A 15,682-nucleotide genomic window follows, 5' to 3' on the forward strand; every position below is an offset into this window, starting at 1 on the left:
CCACGCCCTCATACGAGGGCCAGAATACACAGATTCACATCGTGAACGAAGAAAACTAAGCCCCTTGAGTCTAGCGCCTAAGACGGCTCGGCCATACTGACGTGGTTTTAAGTAATTTAGACGTTTAAAATTACATATCTTCGAGTTATTTTCATTAACAATATCGTGTCAGAAGTGGGATTCGAACCCACGCCCTCATACGAGGGCCAGAATACACAGATTCACATCGTGAACGAAGAAAACTAAGCCCCTTGAGTCTAGCGCCTAAGACGGCTCGGCCATACTGACGTGGTTTTAAGTAATTTAGACGTTTAAAATTACATATCTTCGAGTTATTTTCATTAACAATATCGTGTCAGAAGTGGGATTCGAACCCACGCCCTCATACTAGGACCAGAATAAACAGATTCACATCGTGAACGAAGGAAGCTAAGCCCCTTGAGTCTGGCTCATTAGACCGCTCGGCCATCCTGACGTGGTTTTAAGTAATTTGGACGTTTTAAAATTATATCTCACCCAGTTATTTTCTTAAAACATATCGTGTCACAAGTGGGATTCGAACCCACGCCCTCATACGATGACCAGAATACACAGATTCACACCGTGAACGAAGGAAGCTAAGCCCCTTGAGTCTAGCGCCTAAGACCGCTCGGCCATCCTGACGTGGTTTAAAGGAATTTAGACTTTTAAATTTACATCTTTTCGAGTTACTTTTATAAAACATATCGTGTCAGAAGTGGGATTCGAACCCACGCCCTCACACAAGGGCCAGAATACACAGATTCACATCGTGAACGAAGAAAACTAAGCCCCTTGAGTCTAGCGCCTAAGACGGCTCGGCCATACTGACGTGGTTTTAAGTAATTTAGACGTTTAAAATTACATCTCTGCGAGTTATTTTCATAAACAATATCGTGTCAGAAGTGGGATTCGAACCCACCCCCACATACTAGGACCAGAATGCACAGATTTACATCGTGAACGAAGGAAGCTAAGCCCCTTGAGTCTTGCGCCTTAGACCGCTCGGCCATCCAGACCGGGTTTTATGTAACTTGGAAGTTTTAAAATTATATCTCATCCAGTTATTTTCTTAAAACATATCGTGTCAGAAGTGGGATTCGAACCCACGCCCTCATACGAGGACCAGAATACACAGATTCACTTCGTGAACGAATGAAGCTAAGCCCCTTAAGTCTAGCGCCTAAGACCGCTCGGCCATCCTGACGTGGTTCTGTGTAATTTGGACGTTTTTAAATTATATCTCATCCAGTTATTTTCTTAAAACATATCGTGTCAGAAGTGGGATTCGAACCCACGCCCTCATACGAGGGCCAGAATACACAGATTCACATCGTGAACGAAGAAAACTAAGCCCCTTGAGTCTAGCGCCTAAGACGGCTCGGCCATACTGACGTGGTTTTAAGTAATTTAGACGTTTAAAATTACATATCTTCGAGTTATTTTCATTAACAATATCGTGTCAGAAGTGGGATTCGAACCCACGCCCTCATACGAGGGCCAGAATACACAGATTCACATCGTGAACGAAGAAAACTAAGCCCCTTGAGTCTAGCGCCTAAGACGGCTCGGCCATACTGACGTGGTTTTAAGTAATTTAGACGTTTAAAATTACATATCTTCGAGTTATTTTCATTAACAATATCGTGTCAGAAGTGGGATTCGAACCCACGCCCTCATACTAGGACCAAAATACACAGATTCACATCGTGAACGAAGGAAGCTAAGCCCCTTGAGTCTGGCTCATTAGACCGCTCGGCCATCCTGACGTGGTTTTGTGTAATTTGGACGTTTTAAAATTACATCTCATCCAATTATTTTCATAAACAATATCGTGCCAGAAGTGGGATTCGAACCCACGCCCTCATACGAGGACCAGAATACACAGATTTACATCGTGAACGAAGGAAGCCAAGCCCCTTGAGTCTTGCGCATTAGACCGCTCGGCCATCCAGACCGGGTTTTATGTAATTTGGACGTTTTAAAATTATATCTCATCCAGTTATTTTCTTAAAACATATCGTGTCAGAAGTGGGATTCGAACCCACGCCCTCATACGAGGACCAGAATACACAGATTCACTTCGTGAACGAATGAAGCTAAGCCCCTTAAGTCTAGCGCCTAAGACCGCTCGGCCATCCTGACGTGGTTCTGTGTAATTTGGACGTTTTTAAATTATATCTCATCCAGTTATTTTCTTAAAACATATCGTGTCAGAAGTGGGATTCGAACCCACGCCCTCATACGAGGGCCAGAATACACAGATTCACATCAGAACGAAGAAAACTAAGCCCCTTGAGTCTAGCGCCTAAGACGGCTCGGCCATACTGACGTGGTTTTAAGTAATTTAGACGTTTAAAATTACATATCTTCGAGTTATTTTCATTAACAATATCGTGTCAGAAGTGGGATTCGAACCCACGCCCTCATACGAGGGCCAGAATACACAGATTCACATCGTGAACGAAGAAAACTAAGCCCCTTGAGTCTAGCGCCTAAGACGGCTCGGCCATACTGACGTGGTTTTAAGTAATTTAGACGTTTAAAATTACATATCTTCGAGTTATTTTCATTAACAATATCGTGTCAGAAGTGGGATTCGAACCCACGCCCTCATACTAGGACCAGAATACACAGATTCACATCGTGAACGAAGGAAGCTAAGCCCCTTGAGTCTGGCTCATTAGACCGCTCGGCCATCCTGACGTGGTTTTGTGTAATTTGGACGTTTTAAAATTACATCTCATCCAATTATTTTCATAAACAATATCGTGTCAGAAGTGGGATTCGAACCCACGCCCTCATACGAGGACCAGAATACACAGATTTACATCGTGAACGAAGGAAGCTAAGCCCCTTGAGTCTCGCGCCTTAGACCACTCGGCCATCCTGACATGGTTCTGTGTAATTTGGACGTTTTAAAATTATATCTCATCCAGTTATTTTCTTAAAACCTATCGTGTCAGAAGTGGGATTCGAACCCGCGCCCTCATACGAGGACCAGAATACACAGATTTACATCGTGAACGAAGGAAGCTAAGCCCCTTGAGTCTCGCGCCTTAGACCGCTCGGCCATCCAGACGTGGTTTTAAGTAATTTGGACGTTTTAAAATTATATCTCACCCAGTTATTTTCTTAAAACATATCGTGTCACAAGTGGGATTCGAACCCACGCCCTCATACGATGACCAGAATACACAGATTCACACCGTGAACGAAGGAAGCTAAGCCCCTTGAGTCTAGCGCCTAAGACCGCTCGGCCATCCTGACGTGGTTTAAAGGAATTTAGACTTTTAAATTTACATCTTTTCGAGTTACTTTTATAAAACATATCGTGTCAGAAGTGGGATTCGAACCCACGCCCTCACACAAGGGCCAGAATACACAGATTCACATCGTGAACGAAGGAAGCTAAGCCCCTTGAGTCTGGCTCATTAGACCGCTCGGCCATCCTGACGTGGTTTTGTGTAATTTGGACGTTTTAAAATTACATCTCATCCAATTATTTTCATAAACAATATCGTGTCAGAAGTGGGATTCGAACCCACGCCCTCATACGAGGACCAGAATACACAGATTTACATCGTGAACGAAGGAAGCTAAGCCCCTTGAGTCTTGCGCCTTAGACCGCTCGGCCATCCAGACCGGGTTTTATGTAATTTGGACGTTTTAAAATTATATCTCATCCAGTTATTTTCTTAAAACATATCGTGCCAGAAGTGGGATTCGAACCCACGCCCTCATACGAGGACCAGAATACACAGATTCACTTCGTGAACGAATGAAGCTAAGCCCCTTAAGTCTAGCGCCTAAGACCGCTCGGCCATCCTGACGTGGTTCTGTGTAATTTGGACGTTTTTAAATTATATCTCATCCAGTTATTTTCTTAAAACATATCGTGTCAGAAGTGGGATTCGAACCCACGCCCTCATACGAGGGCCAGAATACACAGATTCACATCGTGAACGAAGAAAACTAAGCCCCTTGAGTCTAGCGCCTAAGACGGCTCGGCCATACTGACGTGGTTTTAAGTAATTTAGACGTTTAAAATTACATATCTTCGAGTTATTTTCATTAACAATATCGTGTCAGAAATGGGATTCGAACCCACGCCCTCATACGAGGGCCAGAGTACACAGATTCACATCGTGAACGAAGAAAACTAAGCCCCTTGAGTCTAGCGCCTAAGACGGCTCGGCCATACTGACGTGGTTTTAAGTAATTTAGACGTTTAAAATTACATATCTTCGAGTTATTTTCATTAACAATATCGTGTCAGAAGTGGGATTCGAACCCACGCCCTCATACTAGGACCAAAATACACAGATTCACATCGTGAACGAAGGAAGCTAAGCCCCTTGAGTCTGGCTCATTAGACCGCTCGGCCATCCTGACGTGGTTCTGTGTAATTTGGACGTTTTAAAATTACATCTCATCCAATTATTTTCATAAACAATATCGTGTCAGAAGTGGGATTCGAACCCACGCCCTCATACGAGGACCAGAATACACAGATTTACATCGTGAACGAAGGAAGCTAAGCCCCTTGAGTCTTGCGCATTAGACCGCTCGGCCATCCAGACCGGGTTTTATGTAATTTGGACGTTTTAAAATTATATCTCATCCAGTTATTTTCTTAAAACATATCGTGTCAGAAGTGGGATTCGAACCCACGCCCTCATACGAGGACCAGAATAAACAGATTCACTTCGTGAACGAATGAAGCTAAGCCCCTTAAGTCTAGCGCCTAAGACCGCTCGGCCATCCTGACGTGGTTCTGTGTAATTTGGACGTTTTTAAATTATATCTCATCCAGTTATTTTCTTAAAAAATATCGTGTCAGAAGTGGGATTCGAACCCACGCCCTCATACGAGGGCCAGAATACACAGGTTCACATCGTGAACGAGGAAAACTAAGCCCCTTGAGTCTAGCGCCTAAGACGGCTCGGCCATACTGACGTGGTTTTAAGTAATTTAGACGTTTAAAATTACATCTCTTCGAGTTATTTTCATAAACAATATCGTGTCAGAAGTGGGATTCGAACCCACCCCCTCATACTAGGACCAGAATACACAGATTTACATCGTGAACGAAGGAAGCTAAGCCCCTTGAGTCTTGCGCCTTAGACCGCTCGGCCATCCAGATCGGGTTTTATGTAATTTGGACGTTTTAAAATTATATCTCATCCAGTTATTTTCTTAAAACATATCGTGTCAGAAGTGGGATTCGAACCCACGCCCTCATACGAGGACCAGAATACACAGATTCACTTCGTGAACGAATGAAGCTAAGCCCCTTAAGTCTAGCGCCTAAGACCGCTCGGCCATCCTGACGTGGTTCTGTGTAATTTGGACGTTTTAAAATTATATCTCATCCAGTTATTTTCTTAAAACATATCGTGTCAGAAGTGGGATTCGAACCCACGCCCTCATACGAGGGCCAGAATACACAGATTCACATCGTGAACGAAGAAAACTAAGCCCCTTGAGTCTAGCGCCTAAGACGGCTCGGCCATACTGACGTGGTTTTAAGTAATTTAGACGTTTAAAATTACATATCTTCGAGCTATTTTCATTAACAATATCGTGTCAGAAGTGGGATTCGAACCCACTCCCTCATACGAGGGCCAGAATACACAGATTCACATCGTGAACGAAGAAAACTAAGCCCCTTGAGTCTAGCGCCTAAGACGGCTCGGCCATACTGACGTGGTTTTAAGTAATTTAGACGTTTAAAATTACATATCTTCGAGTTATTTTCATTAACAATATCGTGTCAGAAGTGGGATTCGAACCCACGCCCTCATACTAGGACCAGAATACACAGATTCACATCGTGAACGAAGGAAGCTAAGCCCCTTGAGTCTGGCTCATTAGACCGCTCGGCCATCCTGACGTGGTTTTGTGTAATTTGGACGTTTTAAAATTACATCTCATCCAATTATTTTCATAAACAATATCGTGTCAGAAGTGGGATTCGAACCCACGCCCTCATACGAGGACCAGAATACACAGATTTACATCGTGAACGAAGGAAGCTAAGCCCCTTGAGTCTCGCGCCTTAGACCACTCGGCCATCCTGACATGGTTCTGTGTAATTTGGACGTTTTAAAATTATATCTCATCCAGTTATTTTCTCAAAACCTATCGTGTCAGAAGTGGGATTCGAACCCGCGCCCTCATACGAGGACCAGAATACACAGATTTACATCGTGAACGAAGGAAGCTAAGCCCCTTGAGTCTCGCGCCTTAGACCGCTCGGCCATCCAGACGTGGTTTTAAGTAATTTGGACGTTTTAAAATTATATCTCACCCAGTTATTTTCTTAAAACATATCGTGTCACAAGTGGGATTCGAACCCACGCCCTCATACGATGACCAGAATACACAGATTCACACCGTGAACGAAGGAAGCTAAGCCCCTTGAGTCTAGCGCCTAAGACCGCTCGGCCATCCTGACGTGGTTTAAAGGAATTTAGAATTTTAAATTTACATCTTTTCGAGTTACTTTTATAAAACATATCGTGTCAGAAGTGGGATTCGAACCCACGCCCTCACACAAGGGCCAGAATACACAGATTCACATCGTGAACGAAGAAATCTAAGCCCCTTGAGTCTAGCGCCTAAGACGGCTCGGCCATACTGACGTGGTTTTAAGTAATTTAGACGTTTAAAATTACATCTCTTCGAGTTATTTTCATAAACAATATCGTGTCAGAAGTGGGATTCGAACCCACCCCCTCATACTAGGACCAGAATACACAGATTTACATCGTGAACGAAGGAAGCTAAGCCCTTGAGTCTTGCGCCTTAGACCGCTCGGCCATCCAGACCGGGTTATATGTAATTTGGACGTTTTAAAATTATATCTCATCCAGTTATTTTCTTAAAACATATCGTGTCAGAAGTGGGATTCGAACCCACGCCCTCATACGAGGGCCAGAATACACAGATTCACATCGTGAACGAAGAAAACTAAGCCCCTTGAGTCTAGCGCCTAAGACGGCTCGGCCATACTGACGTGGTTTTAAGTAATTTAGACGTTTAAAATTACATATCTTCGAGTTATTTTCATTAACAATATCGTGTCAGAAGTGGGATTCGAACCCACTCCCTCATACGAGGGCCAGAATACACAGATTCACATCGTGAACGAAGAAAACTAAGCCCCTTGAGTCTAGCGCCTAAGACGGCTCGGCCATACTGACGTGGTTTTAAGTAATTTAGACGTTTAAAATTACATATCTTCGAGTTATTTTCATTAACAATATCGTGTCAGAAGTGGGATTCGAACCCACGCCCTCATACTAGGACCAGAATACACAGATTCACATCGTGAACGAAGGAAGCTAAGCCCCTTGAGTCTGGCTCATTAGACCGCTCGGCCATCCTGACGTGGTTTTGTGTAATTTGGACGTTTTAAAATTACATCTCATCCAATTATTTTCATAAACAATATCGTGTCAGAAGTGGGATTCGAACCCACGCCCTCATACGAGGACCAGAATACACAGATTTACATCGTGAACGAAGGAAGCTAAGCCCCTTGAGTCTCGCGCCTTAGACCACTCGGCCATCCTGACATGGTTCTGTGTAATTTGGACGTTTTAAAATTATATCTCATCCAGTTATTTTCTCAAAACCTATCGTGTCAGAAGTGGGATTCGAACCCGCGCCCTCATACGAGGACCAGAATACACAGATTTACATCGTGAACGAAGGAAGCTAAGCCCCTTGAGTCTCGCGCCTTAGACCGCTCGGCCATCCAGACGTGGTTTTAAGTAATTTGGACGTTTTAAAATTATATCTCACCCAGTTATTTTCTTAAAACATATCGTGTCACAAGTGGGATTCGAACCCACGCCCTCATACGATGACCAGAATACACAGATTCACACCGTGAACGAAGGAAGCTAAGCCCCTTGAGTCTAGCGCCTAAGACCGCTCGGCCATCCTGACGTGGTTTAAAGGAATTTAGAATTTTAAATTTACATCTTTTCGAGTTACTTTTATAAAACATATCGTGTCAGAAGTGGGATTCGAACCCACGCCCTCACACAAGGGCCAGAATACACAGATTCACATCGTGAACGAAGAAATCTAAGCCCCTTGAGTCTAGCGCCTAAGACGGCTCGGCCATACTGACGTGGTTTTAAGTAATTTAGACGTTTAAAATTACATCTCTTCGAGTTATTTTCATAAACAATATCGTGTCAGAAGTGGGATTCGAACCCACCCCCTCATACTAGGACCAGAATACACAGATTTACATCGTGAACGAAGGAAGCTAAGCCCTTGAGTCTTGCGCCTTAGACCGCTCGGCCATCCAGACCGGGTTATATGTAATTTGGACGTTTTAAAATTATATCTCATCCAGTTATTTTCTTAAAACATATCGTGTCAGAAGTGGGATTCGAACCCACGCCCTCATACGAGGACCAGAATACACAGATTCACTTCGTGAACGAATGAAGCTAAGCCCCTTAAGTCTAGCGCCTAAGACCGCTCGGCCATCCTGACGTGGTTCTGTGTAATTTGGACGTTTTAAAATTATATCTCATCCAGTTATTTTCTTAAAACATATCGTGTCAGAAGTGGGATTCGAACCCACGCCCTCATACGAGGGCCAGAATACACAGATTCACATCGTGAACGAAGAAAACTAAGCCCCTTGAGTCTAGCGCCTAAGACGGCTCGGCCATACTGACGTGGTTTTAAGTAATTTAGACGTTTAAAATTACATATCTTCGAGTTATTTTCATTAACAATATCGTGTCAGAAGTGGGATTCGAACCCACGCCCTCATACGAGGGCCAGAATACACAGATTCACATCGTGAACGAAGAAAGCTAAGCCCCTTGAGTCTAGCGCCTAAGACGGCTCTGCCATCCTGACGTGGTTTTAAGTAATTTAGACGTTTATAATTACATCTCTTCGAGTTATTTTCATAAACAATATCTTGTCAGAAGTGGGATTCGAACCCACGCCCTCATACTAGGACCAGAATACACAGATTTACATCGTGAACGAAGGAAGCTAAGCAGCTTGAGTCTTGCGCATTAGACCGCTCGGCCATCCAGACCGGGTTTTATGTAATTTGGACGTTTTAAAATTATATCTCATCCAGTTATTTTCTTAAAACATATCGTGTCAGCAGTGGGATTCGAACCCACGCCCTCATACGAGGGCCAGAATACACAGATTCACATCGTGAACGAAGAAAACTAAGCCCCTTGAGTCTAGCGCCTAAGACGGCTCGGCCATACTGACGTGTTTCTAAGTAATTTAGACGTTTAAAATTACATCTCTTCGAGTTATTTTCATAAACAATATCGTGTCAGAAGTGGGATTCGAACCCACGTCCTCATACTAGGACCAGAATACACAGATTTACATCGTGATCGAAGGAAGCTAAGCCCCTTGAGTTTTGCGCCTTAGACCGCTCGGCCATCCAGACCGGGTTTTATGTAATTTGGACGTTTTAAAATTATATCTCATCCAGTTATTTTTTTAAAACATATCGTGTCAGAAGTGGGATTCGAACCCACGCCCTCATACGAGGGCCAGAATACACAGATTCACATCGTGAACGAAGAAAACTAAGCCCCTTGAGTCTAGCGCCTAAGACGGCTCGGCCATACTGACGTGGTTTTAAGTAATTTAGACGTTTAAAATTACATATCTTCGAGTTATTTTCATTAACAATATCGTGTCAGAAGTGGGATTCGAACCCACGCCCTCATACGAGGGCCAGAATACACAGATTCACATCGTGAACGAAGAAAGCTAAGCCCCTTGAGTCTAGCGCCTAAGACGGCTCGGCCATACTGACGTGGTTTTAAGTAACTTAGACGTTTAAAATTACATATCTTCGAGTTATTTTCATTAACAATATCGTGTCAGAAGTGGGACTCGAACCCACGCCCTCATACTAGGACCAGAATACACAGATTTACATCGTGAACGAAGGAAGCTAAGCCCCTTGAGTCTTGCGCATTAGACCGCTCGGCCATCCAGACCGGGTTTTATGTAATTTGGACGTTTTAAAATTATATCTCATCCAGTTATTTTCTTAAAACATATCGTGTCAGAAGTGGGATTCGAACCCACGCCCTCATACGAGGACCAGAATACACAGATTCACTTCGTGAACGAATGAAGCTAAGCCCCTTAAGTCTAGCGCCTAAGACCGCTCGGCCATCCTGACGTGGTTCTGTGTAATTTGGACGTTTTAAAATTATATCTCATCCAGTTATTTTCTTAAAACATATCGTGTCAGAAGTGGGATTCGAACCCACGCCCTCATACGAGGGCCAGAATACACAGATTCACATCGTGAACGAAGAAAACTAAGCCCCTTGAGTCTAGCGCCTAAGACGGCTCGGCCATACTGACGTGGTTTTAAGTAATTTAGACGTTTAAAATTACATATCTTCGAGTTATTTTCATTAACAATATCGTGTCAGAAGTGGGATTCGAACCCACGCCCTCATACGAGGGCCAGAATACACAGATTCACATCGTGAACGAAGAAAGCTAAGCCCCTTGAGTCTAGCGCCTAAGACGGCTCGGCCATACTGACGTGGTTTTAAGTAATTTAGACGTTTAAAATTACATATCTTCGAGTTATTTTCATTAACAATATCGTGTAAGAAGTGGGATTCGAACCCACGCCCTCATACTAGGACCAGAATACACAGATTTACATCGTGAACGAAGGAAGCTAAGCCCCTTGAGTCTTGCGCATTAGACCGCTCGGCCATCCAGACCGGGTTTTATGTAATTTGGACGTTTTAAAATTATATCTCATCCAGTTATTTTCTTAAAACATATCGTGTCAGAAGTGGGATTCGAACCCACGCCCTCATACAAGGGCCAGAATACACAGATTCACATCGTGAACGAAGAAAACTAAGCCCCTTGAGTCTAGCGCCTAAGACCACTCGGCCATCCTGACATGGTTCTGTGTAATGTGGACGTTTTAAAATTATATCTCATCTAGTTATTTTCTTAAAACCTATCGTGTCAGAAGTGGGATTCGAACCCGCGCCCTCATACGAGGACCAGAATACACAGATTTACATCGTGAACGAAGGAAGCTAAGCCCCTTGAGTCTCGCGCCTTAGACCGCTCGGCCATCCAGACGTGGTTTTAAGTAATTTGGACGTTTTAAAATTATATCTCACCCAGTTATTTTCTTAAAACATATCGTGTCACAAGTGGGATTCGAACCCACGCCCTCATACGATGACCAGAATACACAGATTCACACCGTGAACGAAGGAAGCTAAGCCCCTTGAGTCTAGCGCCTAAGACCGCTCGGCCATCCTGACGTGGTTTAAAGGAATTTAGACTTTTAAATTTACATCTTTTCGAGTTACTTTTATAAAACATATCGTGTCAGAAGTGGGATTCGAACCCACGCCCTCACACAAGGGCCAGAATACACAGATTCACATCGTGAACGAAGAAAACTAAGCCCCTTGAGTCTAGCGCCTAAGACGGCTCGGCCATACTGACGTGGTTTTAAGTAATTTAGACGTTTAAAATTACATCTCTTCGAGTTATTTTCATAAACAATATCGTGTCAGAAGTGGGATTCGAACCCACCCCCTCATACTAGGACCAGAATACACAGATTTACATCGTGAACGAAGGAAGCTAAGCCCCTTGAGTCTTGCGCCTTAGACCGCTCGGCCATCCAGACCGGGTTTTATGTAATTTGGACGTTTTAAAATTATATCTCATCCAGTTATTTTCTTAAAACATATCGTGTCAGAAGTGGGATTTGAACCCACGCCCTCATACGAGGACCAGAATACACAGATTCACTTCGTGAACGAATGAAGCTAAGCCCCTTAAGTCTAGCGCCTAAGACCGCTCGGCCATCCTGACGTGGTTCTGTGTAATTTGGACGTTTTTAAATTATATCTCATCCAGTTATTTTCTTAAAACATATCGTGTCAGAAGTGGGATTCGAACCCACGCCCTCATACGAGGGCCAGAATACACAGATTCACATCGTGAACGAAGAAAACTAAGCCCCTTGAGTCTAGCGCCTAAGACGGCTCGGCCATACTGACGTGGTTTTAAGTAATTTAGACGTTTAAAATTACATATCTTCGAGTTATTTTCATTAACAATATCGTGTCAGAAGTGGGATTCGAACCCACGCCCTCATACGAGGGCCAGAATACACAGATTCACATCGTGAACGAAGAAAGCTAAGCCCCTTGAGTCTAGCGCCTAAGACGGCTCGGCCATACTGACGTGGTTTTAAGTAATTTAGACGTTTAAAATTACATATCTTCGAGTTATTTTCATTAACAATATCGTGTAAGAAGTGGGATTCGAACCCACGCCCTCATACTAGGACCAGAATACACAGATTTACATCGTGAACGAAGGAAGCTAAGCCCCTTGAGTCTTGCGCATTAGACCGCTCGGCCATCCAGACCGGGTTTTATGTAATTTGGACGTTTTAAAATTATATCTCATCCAGTTATTTTCTTAAAACATATCGTGTCAGAAGTGGGATTCGAACCCACGCCCTCATACAAGGGCCAGAATACACAGATTCACATCGTGAACGAAGAAAACTAAGCCCCTTGAGTCTAGCGCCTAAGACCACTCGGCCATCCTGACATGGTTCTGTGTAATGTGGACGTTTTAAAATTATATCTCATCTAGTTATTTTCTTAAAACCTATCGTGTCAGAAGTGGGATTCGAACCCGCGCCCTCATACGAGGACCAGAATACACAGATTTACATCGTGAACGAAGGAAGCTAAGCCCCTTGAGTCTCGCGCCTTAGACCGCTCGGCCATCCAGACGTGGTTTTAAGTAATTTGGACGTTTTAAAATTATATCTCACCCAGTTATTTTCTTAAAACATATCGTGTCACAAGTGGGATTCGAACCCACGCCCTCATACGATGACCAGAATACACAGATTCACACCGTGAACGAAGGAAGCTAAGCCCCTTGAGTCTAGCGCCTAAGACCGCTCGGCCATCCTGACGTGGTTTAAAGGAATTTAGACTTTTAAATTTACATCTTTTCGAGTTACTTTTATAAAACATATCGTGTCAGAAGTGGGATTCGAACCCACGCCCTCACACAAGGGCCAGAATACACAGATTCACATCGTGAACGAAGAAAACTAAGCCCCTTGAGTCTAGCGCCTAAGACGGCTCGGCCATACTGACGTGGTTTTAAGTAATTTAGACGTTTAAAATTACATCTCTTCGAGTTATTTTCATAAACAATATCGTGTCAGAAGTGGGATTCGAACCCACCCCCTCATACTAGGACCAGAATACACAGATTTACATCGTGAACGAAGGAAGCTAAGCCCCTTGAGTCTTGCGCCTTAGACCGCTCGGCCATCCAGACCGGGTTTTATGTAATTTGGACGTTTTAAAATTATATCTCATCCAGTTATTTTCTTAAAACATATCGTGTCAGAAGTGGGATTTGAACCCACGCCCTCATACGAGGACCAGAATACACAGATTCACTTCGTGAACGAATGAAGCTAAGCCCCTTAAGTCTAGCGCCTAAGACCGCTCGGCCATCCTGACGTGGTTCTGTGTAATTTGGACGTTTTTAAATTATATCTCATCCAGTTATTTTCTTAAAACATATCGTGTCAGAAGTGGGATTCGAACCCACGCCCTCATACGAGGGCCAGAATACACAGATTCACATCGTGAACGAAGAAAACTAAGCCCCTTGAGTCTAGCGCCTAAGACGGCTCGGCCATACTGACGTGGTTTTAAGTAATTTAGACGTTTAAAATTACATATCTTCGAGTTATTTTCATTAACAATATCGTGTCAGAAGTGGGATTCGAACCCACGCCCTCATACGAGGGCCAGAATACACAGATTCACATCGTGAACGAAGAAAGCTAAGCCCCTTGAGTCTAGCGCCTAAGACGGCTCGGCCATACTGACGTGGTTTTAAGTAATTTAGACGTTTAAAATTACATATCTTCGAGTTATTTTCATTAACAATATCGTGTAAGAAGTGGGATTCGAACCCACGCCCTCATACTAGGACCAGAATACACAGATTTACATCGTGAACGAAGGAAGCTAAGCCCCTTGAGTCTTGCGCATTAGACCGCTCGGCCATCCAGACCGGGTTTTATGTAATTTGGACGTTTTAAAATTATATCTCATCCAGTTATTTTCTTAAAACATATCGTGTCAGAAGTGGGATTCGAACCCACGCCCTCATACAAGGGCCAGAATACACAGATTCACATCGTGAACGAAGAAAACTAAGCCCCTTGAGTCTAGCGCCTAAGACCACTCGGCCATCCTGACATGGTTCTGTGTAATTTGGACGTTTTAAAATTATATCTCATCTAGTTATTTTCTTAAAACCTATCGTGTCAGAAGTGGGATTCGAACCCGCGCCCTCATACGAGGACCAGAATACACAGATTTACATCGTGAACGAAGGAAGCTAAGCCCCTTGAGTCTCGCGCCTTAGACCGCTCGGCCATCCAGACGTGGTTTTAAGTAATTTGGACGTTTTAAAATTATATCTCACCCAGTTATTTTCTTAAAACATATCGTGTCACAAGTGGGATTCGAACCCACGCCCTCATACGATGACCAGAATACACAGATTCACACCGTGAACGAAGGAAGCTAAGCCCCTTGAGTCTAGCGCCTAAGACCACTCGGCCATCCTGACATGGTTCTGTGTAATTTGGACGTTTTAAAATTATATCTCATCTAGTTATTTTCTTAAAACCTATCGTGTCAGAAGTGGGATTCGAACCCGCGCCCTCATACGAGGACCAGAATACACAGATTTACATCGTGAACGAAGGAAGCTAAGCCCCTTGAGTCTCGCGCCTTAGACCGCTCGGCCATCCAGACGTGGTTTTAAGTAATTTGGACGTTTTAAAATTATATCTCACCCAGTTATTTTCTTAAAACATATCGTGTCACAAGTGGGATTCGAACCCACGCCCTCATACGATGACCAGAATACACAGATTCACACCGTGAACGAAGGAAGCTAAGCCCCTTGAGTCTAGCGCCTAAGACCGCTCGGCCATCCTGACGTGGTTTAAAGGAATTTAGACTTTTAAATTTACATCTTTTCGAGTTACTTTTATAAAACATATCGTGTCAGAAGTGGGATTCGAACCCACGCCCTCACACAAGGGCCAGAATACACAGATTCACATCGTGAACGAAGAAAACTAAGCCCCTTGAGTCTAGCGCCTAAGACGGCTCGGCCATACTGACGTGGTTTTAAGTAATTTAGACGTTTAAAATTACATCTCTTCGAGTTATTTTCATTAACAATATCGTGTAAGAAGTGGGATTCGAACCCACGCCCTCATACTAGGACCAGAATACACAGATTTACATCGTGAACGAAGGAAGCTAAGCCCCTTGAGTCTTGCGCATTAGACCGCTCGGCCATCCAGACCGGGTTTTATGTAATTTGGACGTTTTAAAATTATATCTCATCCAGTTATTTTCTTAAAACATATCGTGTCAGAAGTGGGATTCGAACCCACGCCCTCATACAAGGGCCAGAATACACAGATTCACATCGTGAACGAAGAAAACTAAGCCCCTTGAGTCTAGCGCCTAAGACCACTCGGCCATCCTGACATGGTTCTGTGTAATTT

This window comes from Phalangium opilio, unplaced genomic scaffold, assembly GCF_054372755.1.
Source record: "Phalangium opilio isolate 3A_F unplaced genomic scaffold, DU_Popi_V2 ptg001662l_1, whole genome shotgun sequence".
Taxonomy (NCBI): Eukaryota; Metazoa; Arthropoda; class Arachnida; order Opiliones; family Phalangiidae; genus Phalangium; species Phalangium opilio.